Here is a 15,581-nt window from a genome sequence, read left to right on the forward strand (position 1 = left end):
TACTAGCTCAGGGGTAGGATGGTCATTCTAACCCATTCATGGATTAAGGATTATGGTATAGGACCCAATTACTAATTGGATATATTGGTTGGTATTGATAGCTCAGGGAGTGGACAGGGCAGCAACTAAAGACTTCTTTCAGGATGCTTCTGCATTCGAGGTGAGTCTCGTCACCATACCAATGGGTCTAAGGCTCCAAGGCCGACCCATTTTATGCTATGTAGTATGCTAGCCATTATGTGCTATGTGGTATGCTAGATGTTTCTGTGATATGTGGTATGCTAGTTGACTCTGTGTTACTTTCATGGAAGACCATGGGAGAGCCCATGGCAACTGGATGTAAGACCATGTGGAGAGCCCATGGCTTTCCTATTAAATACCATGGGAGAGCCCATGGAATTTAGGTGTAAGACCATATAGGGAGCCCATGGCATCCTGGAGTAAGACCATGGGGAAGAGCACGTGGCATCCTTATATGTTTATATACGTATGGCTTATGTGATTGATATGTGGTATACGGTAAAGATAGCTTTTATAGCTAATATGATATGTGTTGTGTGGATTGTGTGTGGGGTATGATATGGGGGACTCACTAAGCTTTGTGCTTACGGTTTGTAGTTTTGATTTTAGGTATCAACGTATTGGAAAAGAAGAGCTCGGATTGATTGCAGTGCACACCTATGATTTCCGCAACGAATGATTATGGGGATGACTTCTAATAAATGTTTTACTTAACGATGATTTGAAATGTTAGAAATAAATGGTATTAATATTTAGCTATATTTAAAATGAAAATTTTATCCTTGATTTTTGGGTCGTTACAAGTTGGTATCAAAGCCTTGGTTTGAGGGATTCGGGTATACCTTCGGGTGTATCTGAACTCAAACTGAGCATCTATAAAGTTTTTAAATAATTTCAAAAAAAATGTTTTCAAGGAAAAGGTTTTCTAAGACAAGAAAGGGTGTGGTGCATGCAATCAACCGAGCTCAAGTAAGTTTCCCCAGAATACCCACATATGTTGTCTGTTATGATTTGGTTTATGAATCTGTGAATCGCATGCTAGTTAGGGCTAGGGGAGATGTCTGTATATGTTGTATGAGCTGGTAGACTTGCATGCTAGTGCTAAGCAGTCATCAATAGGTTGGCCTGATATATGGTGCTTGTAGCCTTGGGAATATTTGATGCCATGCTGGAATGAGAATGATAATTGGTATTTGTAACTGCTAAGTGTATATTTTTAAATTTGTATGCGGTTAGGATCTTATAGCCTTAGAATAATAGATTTGTCCTTATTTCTTGTTCCTTGTTTGGTTGTGGTCCTATGGTAGAGTCTATTATTCGATAGTCTACCAGATCATGTTTTGTGTATAATTTGCATGCATAAGGTAGCCGACAATAAGGATGGATGGATGTGGATAGTGCGAGTCGCGATATGTGGGCTGAGTGTTCAATGATAGTCCTTTGGATCTGATTGCTATTGTACGAATGTTGCTTTCTATGTGCTTTGAGGAGATCTTGAGTTATGGGAGTCAGCTAGTAAGTGGATATGACGTTATCTAGGAGGTAGATGGATGGCATCATGGGGAGTTCTTCAACAGTTGATGGCAGGGCGAGGTTGGGAACCTAGGAAATCCTAGGATATGCTCCAGTGAGCTTAGCGGGGTAGTTCGATGAAGTTGGGAACTTAGAGGGAGCCTAGGAGGTTCTATGGAATACATTGTCCTGATATTTAGCAAACATTTAGTATACCGGTGTAGTAAGTGGCTTAGAGAATTCACGAGTATTACTAAGGAAAGTATGGGTAGGTGTGGAAGGTAGTATTGGGCCCGTACTACTAAAATCATAGGACCCATACTTGAATCGGTGAGAGTCTTGGAGAATCTGAGAAGCTTATGGGAAGGAGAATTCTTGGTTATGCCTTTATCGTGGGAATAGTTGCTTTTTAGAATGAGGATGAGCACGAATGGGCGGGATCAAGATTTGGTCCCAACTCCGGTGGTGAGCCTGTTAGTGGAAGGACTACTAGGATTTTGAGTTTGCCCTAGATCTCTTGTATTAGGCCGCAAGGTTGATTGTGTGATTTATTGCGCTTTGTCATTTAAAACTATGTCTTGGGAATAGTTTATAGTCGGTTTAGAACAGAGATTGCTCCAAATACTGTAGTTTACCCATTCGCGATTGAGCTGGTGAGTGTGTCAGGGTGCGAGACCCTAAATGATATGGATCTCAGAACTGAGGACAAAAGATTGATTAGAAGTACCTCAATGAGAGATTCAGGTCAGTTAAATTTATTAGAAGGTCTCGGGGAGAGACCCAAGAGTCTGGATCAGCTTTTGAGAAGCCATCAGGATCGGATCCAATGCAACGCTTGCAGAAACTGCGAGATGAAGTTTCGTTCCAAGAGTTTGATTGTTATTGGGATCAGAATGAGGTGTTATATCATGTTCTCGGGGTACTAGAGGTATCACAAGAGTAGGGGGTCAGGATTCCTTCAGATGTTTGCAAATGTGCTATCTTCGGCTATTTCCGATGGATGTTGGGTAATTGTATCGCCTAGGAATTGTGATATCGTGTCGATTTTCTACTATTTTCTGGGTTAGCAAGGGTTGTCAGATTCCATTCAGCATGTCAAGGAATCTTTGAGAGATCTTCAGACGGACGTATCTCACGGAGTGGGTCCCACGTGTACCGTGATTTCTCTGAGTTGCTGTTGGAATCTGTTCAGTTATATGGGTTGATACGGGTGTAGCAAGTTTGACCACATCTTCAGGGATTTCCCATAGGGAGCAAGCCCGTTATATTTCGTTGAGTTCAAGTGGATGACAAGGAGGTCGATTGTCTGACGGTCAGGGAGGAATAGTGAGTGCACCTGCTGCAACCACTTTCGGGTTGGTCCAAGGGCTAGAACGAGGGAGTTATGTCTATTATCCAGTAGCCTTGATATTTATGTTTGGGAGAGCTATTGGGATTGTTAGGGAAAGAGAGAGTTGTCGCTAAGGTTTTGGATAGACTATCCATTCGTTGGACTCCGAGATCTGAGCATGATGTTGCTTTTAAGCATTTGAAGTCATTAATGTAGTCGGGATACAAGAAGAATTAGATGGATTTTAGGTAGTATACTATTTGGGCAGGGATATTCATGGTGTTCTAGCTTTGGTAAGCACCAGTCATCAGCAAGGTGAACATTAGAACGTAATAAAGATTAGGAATCCTTCAATTCTCGTTTGTTGAGCGGACTTAGTTGAATCTAAGTGGGGGAGAACCATCCAAGTATCCAAGACAGAAGCAAGGGAGAAAGTGATGTAAGACTACGGGGGAGCGGTAGCATTCACTTATGGTCAGTTAGGGTATAGTGTTGTAACATTGCAGGGGAGCCGTAGCATTCACTAGTGGTAGAGAGTGTTGTAAGACTGTGGGGTTGCCGTAGCGTTCACGGATTCTTTCAGGTGATTTGGACTAAGGCAGGCTAGTTCGCAGGGTTGTGGAGGAGCCACAACTTAGTTAGGATCAGGACCAGAGGTGATTGACCGATCAACTATTCGGAGGCGAGCCCGAATGGTTATGGGAATTTAGGATGGAACCGATAGAGACTACTGAGTTTAAGGGTTGGACCTTGTGATACGAGATCTGTTGGTCGAGCAGTGCATGTTTATGTAGGGATACATCAAGGTAGCCCTATTATCAGATCTCATAAGAACTTGGTGGTTAGACTGGGTGCGAGACTGGAAGTCTCAGTGAATCGGCTAAGAGTATTTATGTATGGGTCGAGTAAAGGATGACGGGAAGTCATGGTACATTATGCAAATGCCGATTCGAGGATCTTTGGATAGGACCGGAGTAACTATTTAGATTTGGATAGGAACCCGAATCGAAATTCGGGTGGGATTTTGTTTTAGTGAGTTGGGATGGGGGGAATCTATATGCTAAGGGTATCAAGGGTAGAGTTCCAGGGTGATGACAGGTTTGGTTTGATGGTAGTTTAAGCCATTTTGAAGTGTCTCGGGTGGCTCTATCCGTAATAGAGCCATGACATGTTAGAATCAGGAAACGGTGGGTCGAAGGAGGTCGGATATAATGTAAGAATACAACTATTCTGGTAGTATTCACCTCTTTGCGTCGGAGTCAGTGGCGACAGGTTGTCAGCCTATCTCGATCGGATGGATCAATGGATTGAAGGAGATAGGGCAGTTATGGTTAGACGAAGTATCCTTCGCAGGTCGCAGAGGACTGCTGAGTCTGTTTATGGCTCAGCAATCGAGTATGTGTACAGTGTTCCAGACAGTTGGCAGATAGGTTGGGACTAGGGAGGTCCCTGAGTGTTCTCCAAGAAAGTAGTCATGTGGCATCAAGAGGAGTAGGAGTGACTTCAGTGATTTGGGTTATGTATCTGGAATTGCAGGTCATTCGGTAGTTGCAGTTGATTGGTGATTTCGTTCTTTAGGAAGCCTCAAGGTATTACGAGTGGGAAGTATTCTATCCAGACTGGTTTCTTGTGAAATAAGTTCGATGAGGATTCGATATGGGTAGTCTATCAGGGAGACAGACCATCTCAAGACTTTAGATTTCAGATGGGGCAGGTGTGATCAGGTTGTAAGGAATCTGTTCATCTTCCTTTTCTATAACCTTACGAGGATTGGTTTCAATTTCCTTGGGTAGGTCGTGGTATTTAAAGGTTTGTGGCGGTGTTTCTCAGGTTGTCTGGTATATCGGGGACGGTGATGCATGATTTCGAGGACGAAATCTAATTTAAGTGGGGGAGAGTTATAATGCTTTGTTCCGAATTGACTCCTAGTCTAAGGCGGTGGCTCGAAGGCCGGTCATTATAAGGATTATGACTATTGGGAAGGTAAGATCTAGGCCCTTTCGGGTGCGGGTGTTGTATTAGAAGTGATCTAGGTGTTCGATTTGCGTTTTGGAGCTTACGGGTATTTCGGTAAAGTGGTAGTTCGGGCTTTTGTGGAAAATGGATTTTTGTTTGGAAGGTCTTAAGAAAGTTTTGAGTTTTTAGAAGTGTAGGGCTTCTCGTCACCTTTCCGTGTATATAAGGATCATCGGAATCGGGCTTATAACAAAGAAGTTATGGCCTTCGGAAGTTTCGTGCTTTTCAGGCTTAACCGAGTACACGGGGCATTAAAAGTATACGCAGAGGGTACTAGCAAATAAGGTAGTTTTTTGGGCATACCCTGGCGTACACTGGGCGTACTGACCAGGAGGATAGCGAATGTTCCCCGGAGTACGCTGGGCGTACCATATGTACGCTGGACGTACTCCAGTCAGATCAGAACCCTATTTTAGGGTCTTGGACCCTATTTAAACTCCTTATCTCATAACCTAACCCTAATATCTTCAGCCTCCATCCCTCTAAACCTTAGAAATCGACCCTTAGCCCCCATTTGAGTGATTGTAGAGCTTCAAAATGATTTTTGGTGTGTTTTGGTGCAAGGAGAGGAAGAGGGAACTTCTTAAAGAGTCATTTTTTGACTTGGAGCTTTTGGATCCAAGCTTTTGCACCTAGATCTATCTTCTGGAAGTATAAAGTCTCAACCTTGACAACTTTTTCCATGTAGATCTAGCTAAGTGGTATATTGTTATGGTTTTGGTCCCTTTAAGGTGGTTCTTGTGAGTAAAAGTTACTCCAGAACCTTTTGAGCCCCTTATTGTGTCCTTATTGAGGTTTTTGAGTCATAAAGTTTAGGTCTTGAGGGGTATAAACTTTCCCTGCATGAATTGGTATTCATTTAATCAAGTTTGGGACTTATGGATTTAGTTTTAGGCCCCATTGAGTTATGCTAAGTCATAAAGTTGGAAACTTTATAACTTAAGAAGTCCCTTGAAGTAAGATCTGGAAGCTTGGACTGAGGTCTTAAGATATTAAGAAGTTTTAAGACTTTTTGGGAGTGATTTTGATTTTTCGGAATTCATATTTCATGTTTGTGCTTCATTAAGCCATGCAAAGGCTTAAAGCATTCGACTTTATGGATCAAGTCACTTATATTTATCCATTTTGAGGTTTTGGACGTCTTGGCTTAATGAATTAAGAGCTAGGATTGAGAGTTGGTCAACAGGAGGAGTACGTTGGGCGTACAAGCCTATACGTGTAGCGTACAAACCCTTAAGCCAGTACGCTTAGCGTACAAGATGATTACGCCCCACGTACTCAACAAATGGGATTTTGGTTTTTGGGCTTCGGTTTGGGCCATCAGGTTTTGGGTTGATATTTTATTTTTGTAGGCTCACTATGGTCTTGGGCCCAATTTGGAAAATTGGGCCACGAGTGGTTTTTAGCATTTTCGGATTAAGTGTTTGGATTATTATTGGGCCATTAGAATATGAAGTGTATTGGACTTAAAAGAATGACTTAGGCCTCATGGGAAGACCCATGTAGAGGTTTGGGCCGAATTAGGAAAATTGGGTCATTGATCGATTCATGGACATTATAGTGTTGGGATTTGGTTTTGGGTTTGGGTCTTGGCTTTGGATCATATTGGGTTAGGGGTAGGATGGTCATTCTACTCCATTCAAGGATTAAGGATTATTGTATGGGACCCAATTGCTAGTTGGGTATATTGGTTGGTATTGATAGCTCAGGGAGTGGACAGGGTAGCAGCTAAAGACATCTTTTAGGAAGCTTCTACATTCGAGGTGAGTCTCCTCACCATACCAATGGGTCTAAGGCACCAAGGCCGGCTCATTTTATGTTATGTAGTATGCTAGCCATTATGTGGTATATGGTATGCTAGATGTTTATGTGATATGTGGTATGTTAGTTGACTTTGTGTTACTTGCATGGAAGACCATGGGAGAGCCCCTGGCAACTGGATGTAAGATCATGTGGAGAGCCCATGGATTTCCTATTAAAGACCATGGGAGAACCCATGGAACTTAGGTGTATGACCATGTGGGGAACCCATGGCATCCTAGAGTAAGACTCTGGAGACGAGCCCACAACATCCTTATATGTTTATACGTATGGCTTATGTGATTGATATGTGGTATGCGGTAGAGATAGCTTTTATAGCTAATATGATGTATGGTGTGTGGATTGTGTGTGGGGTATGCTGTGGGGGACTCACTAAGCTTTGTGTTTACGGTTTGCAGTTTTGATTTCAGGTATCAACGTTTTGGAAAAGAAGAGCTCAAATTGATCGCAGTGCACGCCTATGATTTCCGCAATGAATGATTCTGGGGATGAACTCTAATAAATGTTTTACTTAACGATGATTTGAAATGTTAGAAATGAATGGTATTAATTTTTTAGCTATATTTAAAATGAAAATTTTATCCTTGATTTTTGGGTCATTACATGGAGGTGGGCAAGGAGCAATGGAAATAGGAATAGAAGAACGAAGAGGAAAAACAGGTGGAGTTTGAATGGTTTCAGTAACATGTACTTCATGATTTGGTGAAGGTGGAGGCGAATCACCTCGAGGCAAACCCCCAGACAAAGAATCTTCGCTTTCGCTTGACTCTGCTACTGGTTTATCCGAAGACACATAATCGGAATCGCTTGTGGAAGAGACTTTTGGCTTGAGAGTCATCTTCTGCAGCTTTCGCTTCTTTGGAGCCAAAGGTTCAGCAGTTTGACCCTTTCGCTTCTTAGGCGTGATAGGTTTAGAGGAGGGCCCTCTTGAAATTCCTTCCTTTTGTCCCCTTTCTTACCTCCTTTCTTTAACTAGTCAGCCTCATCAAGGGAACATTGGTTCTCGAGAGTGAGTGCCCTTGGACCCGAAAAGGATTGTTTCTTGTATTAAAAAATGACGTTACTAGCCCCAGAAACACACCTATACATCGTCTTAGGGATTGAATCGATGAACGAAAACTTGGAAGAGTCTGCCATGATGATCTTTGTGGTGTGGAAAGTAGCAATTACAGACATTAAAGAATCTGCCATGACTGGGCCTTGAATTTTCTCCACAGCCCTTTGGGTAATGATGATCCAGAATCTCCCACATGAAATCTCAATGTGATGAGAAGTTGAATTCAAACTTTGAACCAAATGATTCCAGAGAATAGACCCATAATCAAGATTGATGCCATGGTATAGACCATAGATGATGGTCATGAAAGCTTTGCTTGCACCATCGGATCCATCTACTCATTTAGAATAACCCTTAAAGAGGAGGGTAAACAACCCATTCCATTAAGGAGGTAGGAAAGATTTCTTGACCTTTGTGATGGTGGAGAGAAGATCAGTGTACCCCATGTTGTAGAACATCTCGATGATCTGAGCAGTAGTAATCGAGTCAGGATTCACCATTGAGTTCACATAGTTTAGCCTTAAAACAGAGCAAAACCTAATTTTGGAGACATAAGTTTTCTTATCGAAAATCTCGAACATAATATGCTTCTCAGCCTTGACGTACTTTATTGAAGAGTAAACTTGAGATAGGAGAGACATTAGCACAGATTCAACTTTGGTAAGAGCATGTACCAGTGGCGAGTACTAAAGGCATTCGACAATCTACATCATAAAATCATCATAATTGAATGGAGCCAAGTCGAAGATCAGGTTCTGGTTAGGCTTGATCATGAGGAGAGTGGATTGAGTGGTGTGTTCTTGAACTAAAGATGATTTTGCCATTGCTGAAGCTTGGTGAGGATGATGAACAGTAGAGAATTATGAGAAATCCTTTTATATGATTACCAGGAGAGAGAGAAAATCTTTAATGATGACTTGAGTGAGATTTTCTAAAACGACGCCCGATTAGACGTGATTTGACAATTGTTACCCTCGAAAAAGCGTGTCAGGAGGCGTGATGGTAGGTGACAGTTCATTTTTCACGTTCCTTTATTCAAAACTTATCCATTCACCGCCTCTTCACATTATTTAAATGTTTTAGATTCCTTTCAAAGAAATGAATCCTTCTTCTGCTTCATAGTCCAAGTAAATAGACCAGCTCCTTTCGCTTCATAACATATAAGACCACTATTGAATTAGAAGCAAAAGTGTATAACTGAAAATTACCGTTAGTGCAACGAACAAAACTTTTGGAAAATCATAAAGATCTTCGTACAAGAGTGTGCCAAAGAAAAAGAAATAAAGCAAATTATTTATTTGGGATATTAGTGATGTCATTAGAGACACGAAACTGATGATCCTGGGCATGAATATCTTCCTTCAAAGTCAAGAGAAACTTAGAAGTGTCTGTGTGGTTTCCCGTATATGTACGATCAAATGCTTGTTAAGAAGCATTGAAAGGCATCTTTTCAATATTAGGCTATAAGGGTGGCTTTTAGCTTCAACCGAACGTCGTATCTTGATATAAGACCGAAATTTGGGTGAAGTACTTGTGTGGCGTGTGTAGCCTATAACAACAAGTAGGTTTGAATCTTTTTCAGTGACTTGGTGAAATCGCAGAAATCTCAAAAACTAAATAAAACTAAATCTTTTGGGAAGAAATGCCTTACTTTTAGACAATTTCATAAAGATCTTACAAAAATAAAAGAGATTTCTTCGTAGATACCACATGAGTGGTTTCGTTAATACATGGGTGAAAAACTAGAACATTCAATTGTTCACCGTCAATTCATTAAAGGTATTGGAGTGTAGGTTTCACTTAGATCATGGTGAAATGAAACTATGATCATTAACAAAAATGTTGTGTAACCGTAAATATTAGTGGCACATGTTGAGAGTCTCAAGGGATAGGTTCATGGAATAGAAAGTAATGGAGAAAAATTGTGAGGCGGTTAAAGAACCGAAAGTACCTCTGCTATAAGAAAATGACTAAGAAGATAACTTTTAACTCAATGTGAGAAGAGTAAGGTAGCTCATGACTTAAGTGAATTTAACAGCCTGATTAGAAAGAAATGATTTGTATATATTGATCCATTAAGGCTTCACTATAGAGTCTAGTGAGGCTTTGGGCATCATGCTGCAGCATGCTTCTAGGGACACTTAGCTAGTATATAGATTAAGAGTTTACACCTTCCCCATGATACATTGTTGAGACTAGCAGCAATTGTGTAATAATCTGGTTTAAACAAATAAAAGAAAATATTTTTGCATTTTTGATATTTCTGAAAAAGAAATAAAAACAGAAAGGAAAAATATTTTTGTATTTTTGATTTTTCTGAAAAAAATTAAAACAGAAAGGAAAAATATTTTTTTATATTTTTGATTTTTCTGAAAAAGAAATGAAAACAGAAAGGAAAAAGATTTTTGTATTTTAGATTTTTCTGAAAAAGAAATAAAAATAGAAAGGAAAAATATTTTTTGTATTTTTGATTTTTCTGAAAAAGAAATAAAAACAGAAAGGAAAAAGATTTTTGTATTTTAGATTTTTCTGAAATAGAAATAAAAACATAAAGGAAAAAATAAAATGTACAAAAAGTATACATAAAATTTCAACTGAACGTTCGCCTTTTGATGGATGAAGCGAAATATACCGAACGCTCGGTACAATTCGGTGCACGAAAAATTCTGAACCAAAATAGACAGAGCGTTCGCTCTATTTCGCTTGTTTAAATTTTAATGAGGTGAAAGCGAAAGCTATACTTATGGAAGCGAAGGAGGTTTCGGTACAGATTCGACTTCCATCATTCCTAAGCCTTGGAGTATTCTATTAAAGGTTGCTTCACGCAAGGCTTTCATGAATATATCAACAAATTGATCAGCGGAACGCACGAAATCAATTTCAACGTTACCATCTTCCACATGATCCTTGATAAAGTGGTACCTTATTGCTATGTGTTTCATATTTAAGTGTTGCACTGGGTTGTGACATATTCGAATTTCACTTTCAGAGTCACAATAGAGTGGGATTCGCTTCATGTTTAGGCCATAGTCTCTTAACTGACTTTGAATCCAAATGACCTGCAAAGCACAACATGTAGCAGCTATATATTCAGCTTCAACTGTGGACAAGGATACACACGTTTGTTTCTTGGACTGCCAACTGATGAGTCTGCCATCCATAAATTCACAACCGTCTGTGGTACTTTTCCTATCTAGACCACATCCTCCAAGATCAACATCTGAGAATGCTTGAACAAAGAATCCCGATTTCGCTGGATATCATATGCCGAGAGATGAGGTTCACTTCAGGTATCGGAAGATGTTCTTGACTGCCATCATATGAGGTTCGCATGGATTGGCTTGAAACCTAGCACAGTCACAAACAAAAAACAAAAAACAAAAAACATAACATCTGGTCTACTAGTTGTAAGATACATTAGAGACCCTATCATTTGTCAATAGAGTGTCATGTCAGCAACCGGTTTTTCCAAAGATGGTTCATTCTGAATGCCATTGGAACCTTCACTCTTGAGTCTCCCATCATGTCGAACTTTTCCCGTAAAGTCTTTGTGTAAGCCTCCTGATTGATAAAAATGCCTTTTGGTCCCTGTCTTATGTTCAATCCAAGGAAAAAGTTAATTGGACCCATTGAACTCATCTCAAATTTAGTCTCCATCAACTTCCGGAATTCAGCTGTTAGGCTAGAATTTGTGGAACCAAAGATGATGTCATCGACATAAATTTGGACGATCATTAAATGGTCACCCTCTTTCTAGAGAAAGAAGGTTGGGTCAACAGAACCTTGTTTAAACTTGGACATCTTTAGAAAACGAGTTACAGTTTGATACCAGGCTCTAGGAGCTTGCTTCAGACCATATACGACTTTTTCCAAAATATAGCAATGGTTGGGATACTTTTCATTCACGAAAACCGGTGGTTGCTCAGCATATACGGTTTCTTCTAATTCTCTGTTCAGGAAAGCACACTTGACATCCATTTGAAATACCTCGAAGTTTTTGTGTGTTGCATATGCCAAGAAGATTCGAACTGATTCTAACCTTGCTACTGGAGCAAAAGTTTCTTCATAGTTGATCCATTCTTCCTGGTAATATCCTTTCACCACAAGTCTCACTTTGTTCCTTATGACGTTGCCTTCTTTATCCATCTTGTTGCGAAACACCCAATTTAGATCGACCACAGATGCATCAGGTGGTGTGGGAATCAATCTTCAAAACTAGTTTCGTTCGATCTTATTGAGTTTGTGTTGCATAGCCTGAACCCATTTAGAGTAATCGAGTGCAGTATTAACTGTTTTCGGTTTTATTTTGGAGACGAACGAATTAAACATGGAATATTCCACTTGAGAGAATAAAGCAGTTTGCTTTGATTTCAGTTGAGAGCGTGTAAGAACTCCCTCAGACGATTCACCAATAACTTGAGTTTTTGGATGACCTCTTGTCCATTTTGTGAGTGGAGGGTAGTTTGAATCATAGGCAGGATCCAGTTCAGCATTGACTTCCTCTTTGAATTCTGATTGAACATCCAAATCATCATTTGTATTTTGATTCTCCCCCTCGAATGATGAGACGGTTTTAATATCAGGTTCAGAATTTTCCCCCTCGAGTGGAATTTCAAAGGTCATGATTGGAGATGGGTTCACCTTCTGGAAAGGCAAATCAGATTTATTTGCCATAGATGAACCCTCCCCTGTGATGGAGTTCTTACTTTTGGAGGTTCAGTTTTAATTTTTTTATGGCATCATCGATTATCTTCTTCATTTCATTGAGTTTATTATCAACTGCCTTTGCTTCAAAAGTGATGGCCTTCTCTGGTTCATAAAAGAGCAACATTTACTCTTCAAATAGATTAGATATGGGCACTGTGACTTGACCTGTCTTAGGAAAAATATCCTCCATTGGACCTTCGCTTGATTGAAACTATTTCATGTAATTGTCATCAAAGGTGACATTATAGGTTTCTTCTAGTTTCTTTGAATGTTTGTTGAGAACCCTATATGGCTTGGAGGTCAGCGAGTATACCAAAAAGATACCTTCGTTGGCTTTCACATCGTACTTGTTTCAGTTTTCTTTGGAATTAAAGAAGAAACATCTGGAACCGAAGACAAGGAAAAACTTGACGTTAGGTTTTCGATTATTGAGAATTTCATATGGAGTTAGAGAGAATCACTTATTGAGGAAGGATCTATTATGGGTATAACAAGCAGTTGCGATAGCATCAACCAAGAAATACAGTGGTAGAGAAGCAAAACTAAACATGGTTCATGCTGCTTCACACAAAGAACGATTTAGTCTTTAAACTATGTCATTCTGTTCTAGAGTGTAAGGAGAAGAGAAGTTGTGTGTTATTCCCTTTTTAGCTAAGAAATCTTCAAAGTCTTTGTTTTTAAATTCCAGCCCATTGTCGCTTATGAAGTTATGAACCAGCTTTCGCAACTGAACTTCCACTTGCTTTATAAAGTTCTTTAGCTTTAGAGTAGCCTTTGATTCTGTTTAAGAAAATATGCCCAAGTAAAATGGGAAAAATCATCAACAATTACAAGTATATACTTACTACCACCGTGTCACACTCCCAAACTGAAACGGTTGAAACGTTCGGGGGTGGAGGACGTCATGTAATGTATCACAACAATTGCATCATAGTAATCAAAGTAAACACAACCCTTACATTATGATATGAATATATACATCTGTTTGATTCATTGTTTGAGTACATCAAAAGTATAGCAAAATATAAAGACGTGACTCTATATGCTTCGTCATCTCAAAAGCCGACGGGAGTACCTGTCTACCGATTTCCTGAGAATACAAGCGATTTTGAAAGGGTATCAGCATAAAGCTGGTGAGTTCATAAGAATGTTTTTGTAATGAAAACCAATCATTGAATTCTGTAAAATGTATGCATGTTTCCCAAGAAAATCCAATATTTTCTAAGATGTATGTTCGTTACTGTATTTTGTTCAAAAACCTTGACTACCAGTTGTACGTATAGTATGTTTTGTTTGAAAACCCTGACTACCACCAGTATGTATAGCATGTTCTATTTGAAAACCCTGGCTACCACCAGTATGTATAGTATGTTTGGTTTGAAAACCCTAGCTACCACCAGTATATATAGTATGTTCCGTTTGAAAACCCTGGCTACCACCAGCATGTATAGTTAGGGCTATAAATGAACCAAACGAACACGAACAAGGTCTTGTTCATGTTTGTTCGTTTAAGTTAGCTGAACAACAAACGAACACGAACGGATAAACGAACGAGATTTTCTTGTTCATGTTCGTTCGTTTAACAAATTGCTTTGTTCATGTTCGTTCATTTATGTTCGTGAACATGCTAAACGAACATAAACGAACAAAGATAAAAAAACACAATTGAACATATATGAACATAAATGAACATATAATATAGCAATATAATAAAAAATAATTGAATATAGATGAATATAAATAAACTTAAACGAACGAACATAAACGAACGTAAATGAACATCATAAACGAACGTTCACGAACTTAAATGAACGAACGAGATCATTGTTCATGTTTGTTCATTTAACTAAACGAACGATAATTTTTGTTCATGTTCGTTCATTTATTAAATAAACGAACATAAACGAACTTCCCGGCGAACAGTTCACGAACGGTTCACCAAACATTCAGTTCGTTTACAGCCCTAGGTATAGTAGTTTTATTAATTAAAATAAAACTAATGAAGAATGAAATCTTGTAGAGAAAGGTTAGTTTATACTATTGTGAGTTCGTATAACCATGCTTGGTATGACTTAGTGACCTCTACGACGTTCTTCAGGCGTCGAACGTTATGATATCTTTCACCCCAGGCATGCCTGCCTAACCGTAGCTAGCGATTCAGGTGTGGGATAGTCAATCCCGAATAGATCTATTTACAAATCTCACGCTCTCCCTCCAAGAGACTCTGGTTATACTATGATAGGATTTAGCCCATACCCCAAAGGGTACAAATAAAATGATGTCTCACAACCCTGTATTAACTAGTTTACGTGTAATGTAATGTTCACTTGTACTTGAATCTAAACGTATGTTTTGTAGAGTATAAATAATTATACTTAAATAATTATTTAGTATGGTACTCTTGTATTCCGAAAGTAGTAATGTATACCATAAACAATATACATCATAGTTTATATGACTGTTAATGTATAGTCTTGAGTTGTGTAAAACTGTGTATTGACTTCCCCAAACTATACCCATTATAGTTTGCTTGAAATGTATGTACTTGGTTCATGAATTGTTTTGAAAATTATGCAATTATGGTTTCAAGTTGAAATCTTCCCTTATGCTCATCATGTTACAAAAAGGGATAAAATATCTAAATATTTTACAAATGTGGAAATCGTTTGAATGTATCAATTTCATATTTGTTGTAAGTTCTCAAAATCATTTGTGTTTGGCTTGTATTCCCCCCTAAAAACATTTAAAAACCATAAAAGCATACGGGTATAAACTCACATTGATTGCGTGTTAACTGGAGTTAGCGAGTTGTAGCGACGATTTCCTGGGTATGCGTACACGCTAATAACGTTGCCCTAAAATAATTATATTTTACGTCGCATTTAAATTATTAATAATAATATTAATTTAATTGATATGTTAAATAATTATTTTGTATAAGGGGACTTACAAATAAATTGGTAATATGTGGGGCCTAAATTGGAAAGTTGAAAAATGGGTTTACGGTTAGGTGTTTAGGGTTTACGGTTGGATCATGAATATTTATGAAGATTTGAATGACATATGAAGATTTGAAGGTGGATATGAATGTTCTTGGCGGATTGTTTGAATATTTGA

Source organism: Lactuca saligna, chromosome 5 (assembly GCF_052625555.1).
Source record: "Lactuca saligna cultivar CGN05327 chromosome 5, ASM5262555v1, whole genome shotgun sequence".
Taxonomy (NCBI): domain Eukaryota; kingdom Viridiplantae; phylum Streptophyta; class Magnoliopsida; order Asterales; family Asteraceae; genus Lactuca; species Lactuca saligna.